The 14,106-nt window shown below is 38.6% G+C and overlaps 1 pseudogene; it reads right to left on the reverse strand.

Moving 5' to 3' along the window:
* Positions 1-1,131: 1,131 nt before the first annotated feature.
* Positions 1,132-13,771, reverse strand: LOC106844348 (membrane-spanning 4-domains subfamily A member 4A-like; annotated as a pseudogene).
* Between the last annotated feature and the right edge of the window lie 335 nt (positions 13,772-14,106).

The following is a 14,106-nucleotide window of genomic DNA, read 5'->3' on the forward strand; positions in this document are numbered from 1 at the left end:
CATAAATATATACAATTTTTATTGGTCTATTATACCTCAATAAAGCTGGAAAAATTGACACTTTAAGAAAGGACAAAATGTCTGTAAAACTGCAATGATTCTTTTTCTCCTATTATAATGAAACTATCACATCCTCAGAAAGAACTTTCCTGGGTATTGTTTCTAATGTCCCACACTCCCCCACCACTACCAACAGCCATTCTTTAGCCCTTTAAATTGCATATAGCTTCCATATGGCCTCTAAGAACATATGAAAGGTTGACTGATTGTTAATATGTTCAGTTATGTCCTTCCCTATGAGTTCAACCTACATGAGAGGAAGGATGTCATCTCTCTTGTTCACCACTGTATTCTCATATCCCTAAACCAACACCTGCCCATCATGGGCACTTTATAGATATGTGTTGAATAAAATGATAATGAATTGGTATTATACATATACAAATGAATGCACATGCACATATACTCATGCACATGTGTAAATTAATAGTCTTAAGGCTCAGTATGCGCCAGTTGGAGTAGTGGTTGCTCTACCTGTGTTGTATCAAGTAATTATCATGGGTCTACCAGCCACGTGATATTATCACTATTTTACTGTACAGAAATATGAAGTACAGAGAAATTTTGTGGCATGTCCATGGTCATACAGGTAACAATTGAGAGAAATGGAAATTTGGAGATGAAAATTCAGGGTTGCCTGATTTAAAAACCCACATTCTTCTCTACTATACTATATTTTCTGATATCAACACTTAGTCTCTTTCCAGCATATCACCTCTTGATGAGAAGTAGGCAGTACATGAAATTATTGTTTCTAACTTCATTTCAACAGTGACTTTTTCCCTTCATCTGCCAAATCGTATTTACCACCTTCATGTCTTTTTATAATAGTCCCGAGGCCGGACGAAAAACTTTCAAGAGCTATTGACTCATTAAAAGCATGATGCATTTATTTAACTTCTGCTATTGGTGATAAAGAGCCAGCAAAATGGGATTTTGACTTCTTAGGGGAAATGAGAACATAGCTCTGAATTTTGTATATATATACATATATAAATCAAAGTTGGATTTGGTACTTTCCCAAGTGGGATTCTTGCATAACTGTCAAGATAGATTTTCTGGAACATTTTTCTATTGATACATCGGTGGCATCAAATCTCCTGTAACTGTTACAGGAGCTGCTGTTTCTGTCATGTGAGGATTTGGCGGCACCAGGAACACAACCTGTGAAATCAATCAGAATGCCACAGATGAGTCAAGCAAATAACCTCAGGTTTACCTTTCCTGCCCACACAATGTCATCATTATCACAGTCTATCCTTTCTTCTATGAATTCAGTCTCAACATCAGTTTGATGAGGTTTCTCAGGCATTCTTTAGATCAGGCTGGATCTATGAAAAACACTCATTGATAGCTCTTGGCATGACATGCTGATAGCTATTTGCTGTGGTGTTGCAAATGGATGGATCTTACGTGTGGATGATGGTGCCCAGCCATTTGGGTAAACCAAGGGGTCATGGAAAATATAGAGCTCTTCTTCCACACTTGCTTGTTCAGGCTGATGGCAACAGCCTATTGAAATCATAGATTTGCTGGACCTGAATGAAGCCTTGCAAAAACCACCCTGACCCAAAATAACAAGAATCATTAGGAAACTAAGGAAAATGCCTGTGCTTCTTCCACAAACTCAATGTGAAATGGAGTGTGTGGCAGGGTGGGGAAGGTGAGGAGATCCAGGAAGAGATAGAGACTTAAGCATTATATACCCCAAAGTCATTTCTTTTCTCGATTCACACTTCCCAGCTCTGTAACCAGTGGAATTAGGGGGAGCACGTTTCTCAGCTCTGCAGCTACTCTAGGAGCAGAAGGGAACACTGGCCTAGATATTACATGTGAACGTTACTATTGAGTTTGCTCCCTTGTTCGAATGCTTCACTTAATGAGAAAAGGCTCCACTTAATAAAATTACAAAATCACTGGGAATTACTGAGAAACTCTAACTTCTAGGGTCTTATAATGTAAGAGTCTACTAATAAAGTTAATGTAATTTAGTCAACCTCTCTTCTGTGCTCAAGGGTGGTGGGGTGGGGGATGTGGCGTAGCCTGGGAGCACCAAAAGAAAGTAAAGAGGCACAAAAGCGGGGAGAAGGGCAGCAGAAAAATAATCTTATCCGACTATTATTATTTTACGATTTGGTTTTGGCCTTTGTCTGACCTGGGCCTTTGGGTAAAGAAACTAATGAGCATCTCTTGGGCTTTTAATGTTCATTTCTCACCCCAGAACCTTTAATTCTTGGAAGATATCCTTGTTTTATTCTTCCTAAAGCCTCTTGGTCTCTTGTGTCCTCCCATTTCCCAATCCTTTCCAGGTGACATTCTTTCTGCTCAGCAGCCAAGAAGATCTGCTGCAGGTCTCAGGGTAAGAGAATGGTAGGTGTGTACAAACGAACAGAAAAGTGTGAAACCCTGACTTTCTTCATCAGCCCAGGGAAGACTGCAAAGAGGGCAATGGATTAGAATCTGGCACTGTCTAGGGACCTCTCCATTGTGAAGTATCCTGATCTGGAATAAGAGTGGAGTCCCTTTGAGGGATAAAGGAAAATAGCTTTTCTTTCTCCATTGTAGTAGGCAGAATTCTAAAATGACACCTGGTCACCCATGCCCCTGTATGATTCTCTCCCTTAGAGTGTGGGTGGGACCTATGTATATGATGGGATATCAATCCTGTGAATTAAGTTACTAATCAGTTGACCTTGGGTTCCCCAAAAAGGACATTATTCTGGAGAGACTTGACCTAATCATGTGAATCCTGTAAAAGAGGCTTCAAGCACCAAAGACTTTTACTCTCCTTTAGGCCTCAATGTAGAAGTAACTTGTCGTGAGTTCCACACCTAAGAAGAAATAAATTCTGCAATGTGAGCATAGAAGATGACCAGAGGCCTCAGCTGAGACCATAGCCCCAGCCAACTTCTTAATTACAGCCTTATAAATCCTGAGTAGAGAATTCAGCTAAGCTGTGCCCAGATTCTTGATCCGTGGAAACTGAGAGATAATAAATGTGTGTTGTTTTATGCCTCTAGCTTTGCATAATCTATTACACAGCAATAGGAAATGAATGCATATCTTCCAAAGAAACCCAATACTCACCTGACCAGGATCACAACAGGTTACTTTGCATCCAAAGACAGAGAGGGAGATAGCAATGCAGAACTCCGGCATACTTAAAATGAGCACCACACCATCTATACTCTAAGAAAAAATTCATAAAAAGAAAATATGAGGAATAGAGATGACAAGTCCAATCATTGACCACTGACTACAATACCAAAAGAGATGAAGCATGAGCCAGAGGTCAGAAAAACTGGCTCCTAATTGCAGCCATACCCTTATCTAGTTATTAGCATGCTGAATGTCACTTCTCCAGCTAATTGTTTTCACTCATAAAATAACCATTTTTCCCCACCCTCTACTTTCCAATGCTTGTAGATATAGACTATGAAAATACTGTAAAAGGGGGGAAGAAATCATCAAGACAATACTCGACTAGCTTCTTTCAAACACTAGCAATTCTATATAGTTGACACAATAATATGATCTCGTATCTTAGTAATTGAAAGTAGAGTAATAATTTTAGACAGGGTGATAACAGGCCAAAAGTGTCCACATCCTAAACCCCAGAAACTGTGAATATGTCAAGTTACATGGCAAAGGAGAATTAAGTTTGCAGCTGGAATTAACGTTAATAGCTGACCACGAGATGGAAGGGTTATCTTGGATTATCCAGTGAGCCCACAAGAATTACAGAACCCTTACAGGTGGAAGCAGGAGGTAAAAGAGTCAAAGTCTAAGAGAGATTTGAAGATGTTGCACTGCTTGCTTTGAAGACGGAGGATGGCACAACAGGAGCAGGAATGTAGGCAGCCTTGCGAAGCCAGAGAAGGTAAAGAAACTGATTTTCCTTTACGGTCTCCAGAGAGGGATGCAGCCCTAAAAACCCTTTATTTTAGCCCTATGGGACTCTTTCGAACTTTTGACCTTCAGAACTGTAAAATAATGAATGTATGCTATCGTAAGTCACTAGGTTTATAGTAACTTGTTAAAGCAACAATAATAAACTAATGCAACAAGGAACACCAAGTCACTTGGTCTTTAATCCATCTCTCCAGAGAACAGGCTTTAGGTCTAACCGTTAGCCAAAACACATGGTCAGATGTGAGAAATACTTGGCAGTGCTCTTATTCTTAAATATTTGAATTGATTGCCTGAATTGATGCCTAGGATTCTTTAGTCTAAATATTCTCTTTTTCTCTCCAAGGATAGGGATAGTACCTCTGCTATGGAAAAACCAGTACATCAATATCCCAGGACATGAGTGACAATGACTCAACTGAATCTTGAGAATATTTGCATTCATCATTTCTTCATCCATTTACTCATATCTTTAACATATTCAGCAGCCTCTATGTTTCAGGAATAGGAGGCATTGATGACAGGGCAGCTAACAAAACAGATAATTTCCCTGACCTCAAGGATTTTTCCATCTAGTAAGATAGACCAGGAGTTAACACACTTTCTATCAGGGCCAGCTACCATATATTTTTGGTTTTGCAGGCCATATGGGTCACAAATTCTCAACTCTACTGTTATAGCACAAAAGCAGCCATGGACAATATGTAGACAAATGAGTGTGGCTTTGTTTCAATAAAAATTTATTTATGAAAACAGGTATCAGGCTGGATTTCCAACAAAAAGTAGAAAAAAATACATGTAATATATATACTTTGAGCCAGATGAAACCACTGTATTTCTAGATCAAACAGAGTTGATCTTTAGCAATTTCATCTGGTTTTGCCTAATGATTCCAGGTATTGTGCTCTCTTTCTTTCCTACAAAGAGCTCACCTCTTTCTAACCACTTTTTATAATTATACTCAAAAGTAAGTCCATGGCCTTTGTCAACCTCTAACTGCTTTCCTATATTTCTACCTTTTCCTCTCAGGAGGACTGGAGCTTCCTGAAGGTGGGGGCCAGGTCTCCTTATGTCTTCCAGAGTGTCAACCCTGGGACCGGGCATAAGGTGTGGGCTTAGAGACCTCTGGACTGACTGTGCAGGTGCCCAGGTAGAAATAGACCTGATGCTCCAGATCCCAGGAAGCCCTTACGGATGTGCCCTGCTATAAGGGCAGGCAGAAAAAATGTGCACAGAATAGGAATTCGTGACGGTCTCTGGGAGAAGGTGATTGAGATGAAGGTAAGACTTCAAATGGTACAAAATGGCTGCACCATTTACAGGACCTCTTGTGAAAAGGTATTAAGAACTTCAAGACAGCAACAGCAGAGCAGTAAACCAAGTGTAGAGCTCTTCTACCTAAAAACCCTGTGTGACCCCACAGGTCCTGCGCCCACCAGCCAGCCACTATGAAGCTGGTCTGTTGTAGATTGTGTCCCTATCATTGTGAACTTAAAGTCTATGAGTGGAGAGAACTTCTGACACTGGAAGTAAAATTCTTCTTCAGCATAACTACATGAAAACTATTAAAGAATAGGAGGATTAGAGGTGGGAATTTACAGGATCTAATCCTGCTTTTGCCAATCTCTAACTGTGTGAACCTGAAAAAAGTTTTAAGTTCTCTGAAGAAACTCTCCCACAATTTTCAGGGTGTGGTAAGAAATAAAATTACTTACTGTAAGACCTGTTGGAAATGTCAAGGGTAATAGATCATTAGCAAAGACACTAAAGGGGTTATTTTAGGGTGAATATATAGCACTCAAGACTCACCTGGATTAGCAGGAAAGAAGAAAAGTTAATGCAATTGATCTGCATAAGAAGTTAGGAACAATGCTGACTTTCTAAATTTAGGTGAAGAAAGGTGACAGTGAGAGAAAGAACTAAGCAGCACAGTGAAAGGCTGGAAGCTCATATGGAGGAGAGGTAACAGGAAACTCAGTGGTATTGAGAATGGCTAATAGACTTTTTAATAATAAAGATTTCATTGCATTTTAGTCTGCTACGGGTACAGCAATGTGTCTTCCTTCCCACACTTACTCAAAACTTTAAGAAGTTTTACTACCTGCAAAGTCTTGAGTAAGTTGTAATTTGGAGAACAAAACAATATGTATAGCAGGTAGATGAGGGCAAGTGGTACAGAAAAGTAGTAAAAATACACATTAGAGATTGAGAATTTGCCAGGAGCTGGGTGTTGAGGCCAAAAGTGCTTAATCTTGCAAGAACACCCAGAGATGTGGTGAGGGATACTGGGTTATTCAACTTTTGTAGGATAATATTCGATACAATTTTAATTTATATTTAGAGAACTAGGTAATTGCATCAGGTTCCAACAGAATGCCCTGGGACCTATAGAGATTGACATCTGGGCTCCCGTTTTAGAGTGGATAACAGTAAATACTTATTGGTGATTTGAAATTAAACAGGAAAAATTATGCAAAATTCTTAGCACACTCATTATTACAGAGTGGTTTTTCCATAATCATGAGCTTTCTTCCCACTTTCCCTCATCATATTTAGAGAAGGAACAAAGAGAGAGATGACATATGGGCCTGAGTCCTAAATAAAAGATTGCCCTAATTCTCAATCACTTCTAACTTCCCAAGTAATCCATCAACTAGGGAATACTGATTGTTACTTTTGCCAGAGCCCGGGTTCCTGTGACTTGCTTCCAGCAAAGTATCCCACGAAAAGAGGAAGCACTAACCATTAAAACATTTACAATGATGGAACAATTCTCTGACCTCTGAAAACGGTAACAGAGATGGGAATTGCCTGAAAGAATAATTATGTTGATCACAGTGATTATGATCCCTGATGCAGCAAAGACAGAGCTGGTGATGTTCACTCCTAGGCTACCTTGGACCTAGAAAGGAAGGAAAATCAATTAAACAATCCAACATCATCCTCATATATGTCTCTATCAATCACTTTACACCCACCACTTCTTGTCCAACCCGTTTCATCTTCTCTGTCTTGATTACTGCAATAGTCTCCTAACTTGTCTCTTTCCTTATAGTAGTTTCAACTCTAATCACCTGCCAAAATACAAATATCATCCTGTTATTCCCACCCTTAAATCCTTCAGATGACTCCCATGGGCACATGAGATCAGCTCCAATTTCCTCGGCAGGGCTTTCAGTATCCTTTACGCTTTAGCTGGACAGTCCTTTCTGTGTCCATCTCCTACCATGTACTGTTTCAGGTGCCTGACTTCTCCTTATTTTCTAAATTCCAGTTGCCTCTCATGCCTCCATGCCTTTTGCATGTTATCTCCATTTGCTGTGTATTTCTTTTCCTATTTCTCTCCCTTAGAGAAGTTTTGAAGGCTTTTAATAAGAACTAAAATTCCTCAAGAAAGTATGAGAGGTTTAGTGTGGCTGTAGCACGAGGTAAATTTTAATGTTTATAGCTGGAGAAGATCCTAGGGAGGCAAATAGAGATCAGATTTAGAAAAGCCATAGTGATCATCTCCATAGTTTGATATTTATCCTTTGAGTGAAGAAAACTCAATACAGTTTTAGCTAGAAAAAACATTTGTTGAGATCTGGGCTTTTGCCATTTATTGGCTTTTATTGTTTTAAATTGCTTTTTCTGACTTAGTAGCCTTATTGTGAATTTCTTTCTTTGCAAACTGAATCAAAATCCTTTCTGCACAGAGGTGAAATACATATTTCCATGCAAGTCAGTAAATATGATGCCACACCAACAATTGGTGTCACTGTCATAGGGGGCTGGATCTCAAGTTGTAGGGTTTGTATGACCCATCCATTTGATGCCTCTTTCTGAAATTCTCTGTATTTCCATAAAGATTCTCTCAGCAGCTACTTTCCCAAACTATTATTTCTCATGTGAGTAATTCTATTATCAGACAATATTTTATTCCAACTGTTGAAAGACAAATCTAACTAGGTAAAATTTACAATCTCTCTAATTTTTAAAAAACTAATAAAATTTATTTTCTATTCTGGCAGAATACATAGGTCGTCAGTCTTTCTTCCTTTGGAACAAAAAAGAGGAAATATTACTCACCAGACATCTTGTAGTTCTAGTTCCTGCTACAATTGACAAGGACCCTGAAATAATAAACTAATAACAAGGAAAAAAAATACAGGAAAAATCTTTAAACAATTATTTGAAGTCATAACTTACTAAAACTTGTCCCAAAATGTGATAAATATGCTAAACGGGCTAATTATATTGGAAGAGACACAAAAGTTTGTAAATTATGGTCCCCTTTGCCCCGAAACACCAGTGAAATTCTACCAGATGGAATCACAGGAGAGTTTGTCAAGGCTTTCAGAAAGTGTCCAACTGTGATCGTATTTAATCTGAGGTGGGGGCCGGCCCTGTGGCCGAGTGGTTAAATTTGCGTGCTCCGCTTTGGCGGCCCAGGGTTTCACCGGTTCAGATCCTGAGTGCAGACGGGGCATCACTCATTAGGCCATTTTGAGGCGGCGTCCCACATGCCACAACCAGAGGGACCCACAACTGGAATATACAGCTGTGTGCTGGGGTAGTGGTGTGGGGATTTAGAGAGCAGAGACAGGAAAAAAAAAGATTGGTAACAGTTGTTAGCTCAGGTGCCAATCTTAGAAAAATAAAGCATAAAAATAAACAAACTGAGGTGATTGAAATATAAAGATTCTCACTTCTTGATATGAAGTAACTCTAATATGGTGCCAAAATTTAACAACGTATTACAAGAGAAAAAATCCCAGTGATTATTTTCGTTTTAAATTGACTATTCAAAGTTGGAAAGAAAATTGCAGCACAGAAAATTTTAAATTTTATTTTAGATGATGATTATAATATACAGTTTCATTTGACTCAAAATGACTGGAGTCAAATCGATTGGTCTCCCTGCCTTAAACTTTTTTAACGGTTTGAGTTTCTGGGTTTGCTCTCCAAATTTAATTTCGGAAGTTTCAAAACTTCTATCTTAATACAAAAAAGGATTGACCTAATGAAACAGCTTGATAAATTTCTTCAATAGATTTCTAAATACCAAGACATAGAGATGATTAACGTAAACTGTCTCCCCTTGAAAAAAAAAAAAAACAGGGAGAATAATCCATCATATTATATGAACTGAATCATGAACATATGGAGTATTCTTCAAATGACCAGATGTTTTCATATTGAAATATTATTATAATTTATGAAATTAATGGATTTAAGGAGAAAACTCACAGGCTAATTCCTATTTACGCTTATAATCTTTTTTTTTTTTGAGGAAGACTGGCCCTGAGCTAACATCCATGCCCATCTTCCTCTACTTTATATGTGGAACGCTTCCCACAGCATGGCGTGCCAAGCAGTGCCATGTCTGAACCTGCAATCTGAACCTGCAAACCCCGGGCCACCGAGAAGCCGAATGTGCGAACTTAACCACTGCGCCACCAGGCGGGCCCCTATGTTTATAATCTTGATAAAACATTTAATAGTGTTCAACCTTGTTATTGACTTAAACATTATTTATGAAGTCTGAAGAGTTGCATTTTACATAACATGATAGAACATCTGTCTCAGTCTAAAAGTCGTTACCATGTTTAATGGGAAACACTGGGGCCATCTCATAAAGTCAAATCAAGATAAAGATGGAGACTATTACGTATTACCGTTCTTAGTATATTAACCAAAACGATTATGTAACAAAAATATTTGAAGCCAATGGTTAAAATTACTGTTAGTTAAATATGAATATCTTACACTGCGAACATCCAAGATTATCAACTAAAAACTACCATAAATAGGAAAATTCAGAAAGGCATATGGGAACACAATTATATGCAGAAATGATGTATATACATTATAAATATATGTGTGTTTGTGTGTTTGAAGATAGGATTTCATAAGAGAACTTCATTTACTATAGAAAAAAATATATAAGGTTTCTGAGAGAAAAAACTTAACAAGGAATGTGAAAGATACATAGAAATAAAATTTTACAGTGTTCCAAAAGTACACAAAACAAAACTTGAATAAATAGACTAATGTGGGGGTAATTTTATAAGATTCCAATAAAGGACATTTAGCTCTACTGGAGACTAAAGGGCCAAATAGGAGAGAGATTTGTGACTGGTTCTTGCTGTCGGTTCTTGTCTATATAAGGGAGAGAAGGAGGCACACCACAGGTGAGGTTTCTGAAAGGAGGTTGAAAGAATATTTGAAGGTAGCAGCAAAACATGTTCCCCCAGTTAACAAAGGCTCCTCTAGTGGGATACCTACAAGAGTCTGAGCGATGTCTCAATTGACAAACACAGCTCCCGCAGCTCCTGGTAATCTACTGAACATGTGTAAAGGTGTAAATTATGAAAACTGGTTTCCAAGGTGGTCTTGAAAAAGAAATGAAAGGGGAAGCAGAAAACTAGAGTGGTCAGATGTATGAAATCCTGGAATTGGACTGGCCCTATTTGAGCCCTGATTCCCAGACCATAAATTTGTGTGCTCTTGGGCAAGTCACTTGATCTAAGTTCCAATGTCTTCATCCGTAAAATGAGGACAATGGTAAATCCTTTCTCAGAAGTTTGGGATGATTGTTTGAAATGGAATCGCATGTATAAAGCACTTAGCAGAGTGCAGAGTGCCCAGATCATAGTAAGAGTTTAATAAAAAGCTATTAATGACATCAGTATGATTAGATAAATAAAGCATCTCACAACTGCCCAGAAGGAGAACAGTATTTACTGTCCTTCAAAGATTGCAGTTTTCCAAAAACAGGTGAGGAGGCCCCAAAGGCAGCTCATTATAGATTTTAAACTCTAAACGATCTCCTTCTCAACTTAGTGAATAAATGGAAACTCTGCGGACTTAAATTGGCTCCCTGATTCTAACACAAACCCAGTTTATAAATGTATTTTCCTCTTGTCAGTAGGTAAAACTTAATACTTTATACTCTATTTACACTCTCAATTTGCAGAGAAACTCTTTGCATTTTGTTCAAGGGGGAATTTTTAATATTTCTCAAATTTTAGTTCAATTTTAATTGTAGTTATTGATATTAAAGTTATGAGGAAAAAATTAGCTAATAGCACTTGCATTTGCTAAACTAACAATTTGCCAAGGTCTGATAGTTGGCTACAAACCACCTGCACACCAGCCATGCCCCCTTTTCTTCCTTGCTAACAAAATCCTCATTTTGTTCAGTCTCCCAAGAGCTTCAATGAACCCTTCCCAGCCATAGAGGTGAATCTCGATTAGTCCAAGCAAATAGTGGGAAATCGATGACCTTTGCCCATAGCTGGCTTGGGAATAGAAAACATTTAAGCATTACAAAACATTTATGAACAATGACATGTGCCAACATGTCTGATATGATATGCCAGCAGTCCTCAACAAGGTTACCTCAATGAGGTAACTCCTGAATTAACCAACCCTGGACATGACTAGCCACCAGGCATCTTGTTGTGAAATAATCAATACTTTCAATGTTTACTCCATACAGTTTGGACTTTTTGGTACATGTTGCTGTAATATATCCTAACTGATACACATTAAATATTTAGTCTACCTAGCTTTCTATGAGTTTTTTTTTTTTTATTAATGTTATGATAGATTACAACCTTTTGAGATTTCAGTTGTACATTTTTGTTAGTCATATTGTGGGTACACCACTTCCCCCTCCGTGCCCTCCCCCCATCCCCCTTTTCCCTGGTAACCACCGATCAGATCTCCTTCTCAATATACTAATTTCCACCTATGAGTGGAGTCATATAGAGTTCGTCTTTCTCTGACTGACTTATTTCGCTTAACATAATGCCCTCGAGGTCCATCCACGTTGTTGTGAATGGGCCAATTTCGTCTTTTTTCTTGGCTGAGTAGTATTCCATTGTGTATATATACCACATCTTATTTATCCAATCATCAGTTTCTGGGCATGTAGGCTGGTTCCACGTCTTGGCTATTGTAAATAATGCTGCGATGAACATAGGGGTGCAACGGACTCTTGAGATATCTGATATCAGGTTCTTAGGATAGATACCCAGTAATGGGATGGCTGGGTCATAGGGTATTTCTATTTTTAACTTTTTGAGAAATCTCCATACTGTTTTCCATAGTGGCTGTACCAGTTTGCATTCCCACCAACAGTGTATGAGGGTTCCTCTTTCTCCACAACCTCTCCAACATTTGTCGTTCTTGGTTTTGGATGTTTTTGCCAATCTAACGGGGGTAAGGTGATATCTTAGTGTAGTTTTGATTTGCATTTCCCTGATGATTAGCGATGATGAGTTTTATATTATTAATCCCACTTTAAACATGAGAATATTGAGTCAAAGGAGGTTAGAGATCTTTCTCAAAGTTTTAGAACTACAAGAGATGGTTAGGATATGACTCCAAATCAGAGGGTATTAACAACTATGTTATGCTGTCTCCAACTATATCCAGTGGTATTCTGCTCACCATCACTGACCCCCAAATTGTGTACCCTGAGTACACTGATACGGGACCGATATAATAAACTTCAGGAAATGAGACTGCAACTCTAATCATTGTTATTCCCAAGCTGAGGTTCACCAGGGCAATCACGATCTGCACAACCTAGAAACAAAGAAGAAAGTAAAAACTGATTATCTACCACAAAAACAGAGGCCAAGCCATCCCTTTTCCAACCACTAAGTTACCCTTATTCTCTAACATTTGAAATAGTCAGATGGTCTTATTGATATTCTCTTGTCACTTTTTTCATATACGGAATTGTGGATACATTAATTTACTAAAACTATCTCTTGGTATATTTATCCCAATTGCCTCAGGAATTTGAAAATTAAAAAAAAGAGTGTACCAGGACCTACTCAGAGGTGCTTTATGATACCTACCTATGATACTACTCCTACCAAAACTGTTGCTCTTCTTTGCACATGCTCAGACTGGAGAGATCCAAAAATTAGGAAGCACATATTCTAGCGAGGAGAAGTAATGTAAGGAAGGAGAGTAAGTACAAGGGAAGCCAAAGAGAAGAGCAATATGCCATTTTCTTGGGGTCTGGGGCTGGAGGATATGCTTGATTCAGGGGTCTAAAATAAAGTTGTAATATAGTACCCTATGACATTCAAAAGGATCCAAAGTGTTATAATGACTTTCTCCCATTGGTTTAAAGCTTGGGCTAGAGATAAACCTCTATATTCACTGCCCTCCCACCTTCACTAACCTGTCTTTCTTTAAATGGTCTATTTCCTCTAGGCACATCCACCTGAGACTCCAGACAGAAATGCAAAGAGGATATAAGAAGACTAATAAAATTACACAGAGAGATACAGTAACAATATGGGGCCATCAGCTGTCAGGAAGGTCTGTGGATGGGACACCAGCTAATGCACATGTGTCCTTTTCTTTCTCTACTCTTCCGTGCTGAAGTTAAGTATAGTTATCATGGATGACCCACTACCCTAGAGTAGATCTGAAGTCATTGTATTTTAAGCCAACTAAATCAGAAGCATGATGTAATAGAATATTGTATCATTTTTCAAATGACAGGGCCTGAACACCAAATACTGATGTTTTGAGGGCTGGCTGATGTATTTTGAGGCTAGTGGGACAGAGTATTTGTTTTGTGTATGACCTATTGTGTTTCTATAAAATGATTTGTCTTCTCCCAGATCCTCAACTGACTTACCCCAAGGACTTTGGGTTTCCCCTTCAAGAACTTCTCTGGCATCCCTTTTCACACATACGCATTTAGATCAGCATTCTGTCCCAGCTGGTACACACCAGGGCCAGCCCCTGGTGTGGTCTGTTCCATCCTTTGCATGAGTGTCATGGCAGCAGAAAAGGGACTACAATAACAAATGCAACTTAGGGTGAGGTCATGGAAATGATAGAACAACCTCTGGTCTACATGCCCTTCCTCTATTATAACAGCTATTAGCACATCTTCGCAAAATTTCATCATTTGGTAGTTCAGCCGAGAAAGTAGAACAAGGAGAGAGAGAGAGAAAGACAGAGAGTGAGAAATGCCATGTGACATCAAGATGCTAGAAAGCATTGAAGAGATAGAAATATGGGTAGAATTGAGTGGATATACTGGGCCCCACAAATTTGGGAAATGTCTTCCAGTTCACACATTAAGTCTGCATTTTCAGATTTCATTTCTGTCCCTAT

The sequence above is a fragment of the Equus asinus genome, chromosome 17, assembly GCF_041296235.1.
Source record: "Equus asinus isolate D_3611 breed Donkey chromosome 17, EquAss-T2T_v2, whole genome shotgun sequence".
In the NCBI taxonomy this organism is placed as follows: Eukaryota; Metazoa; Chordata; class Mammalia; order Perissodactyla; family Equidae; genus Equus; species Equus asinus.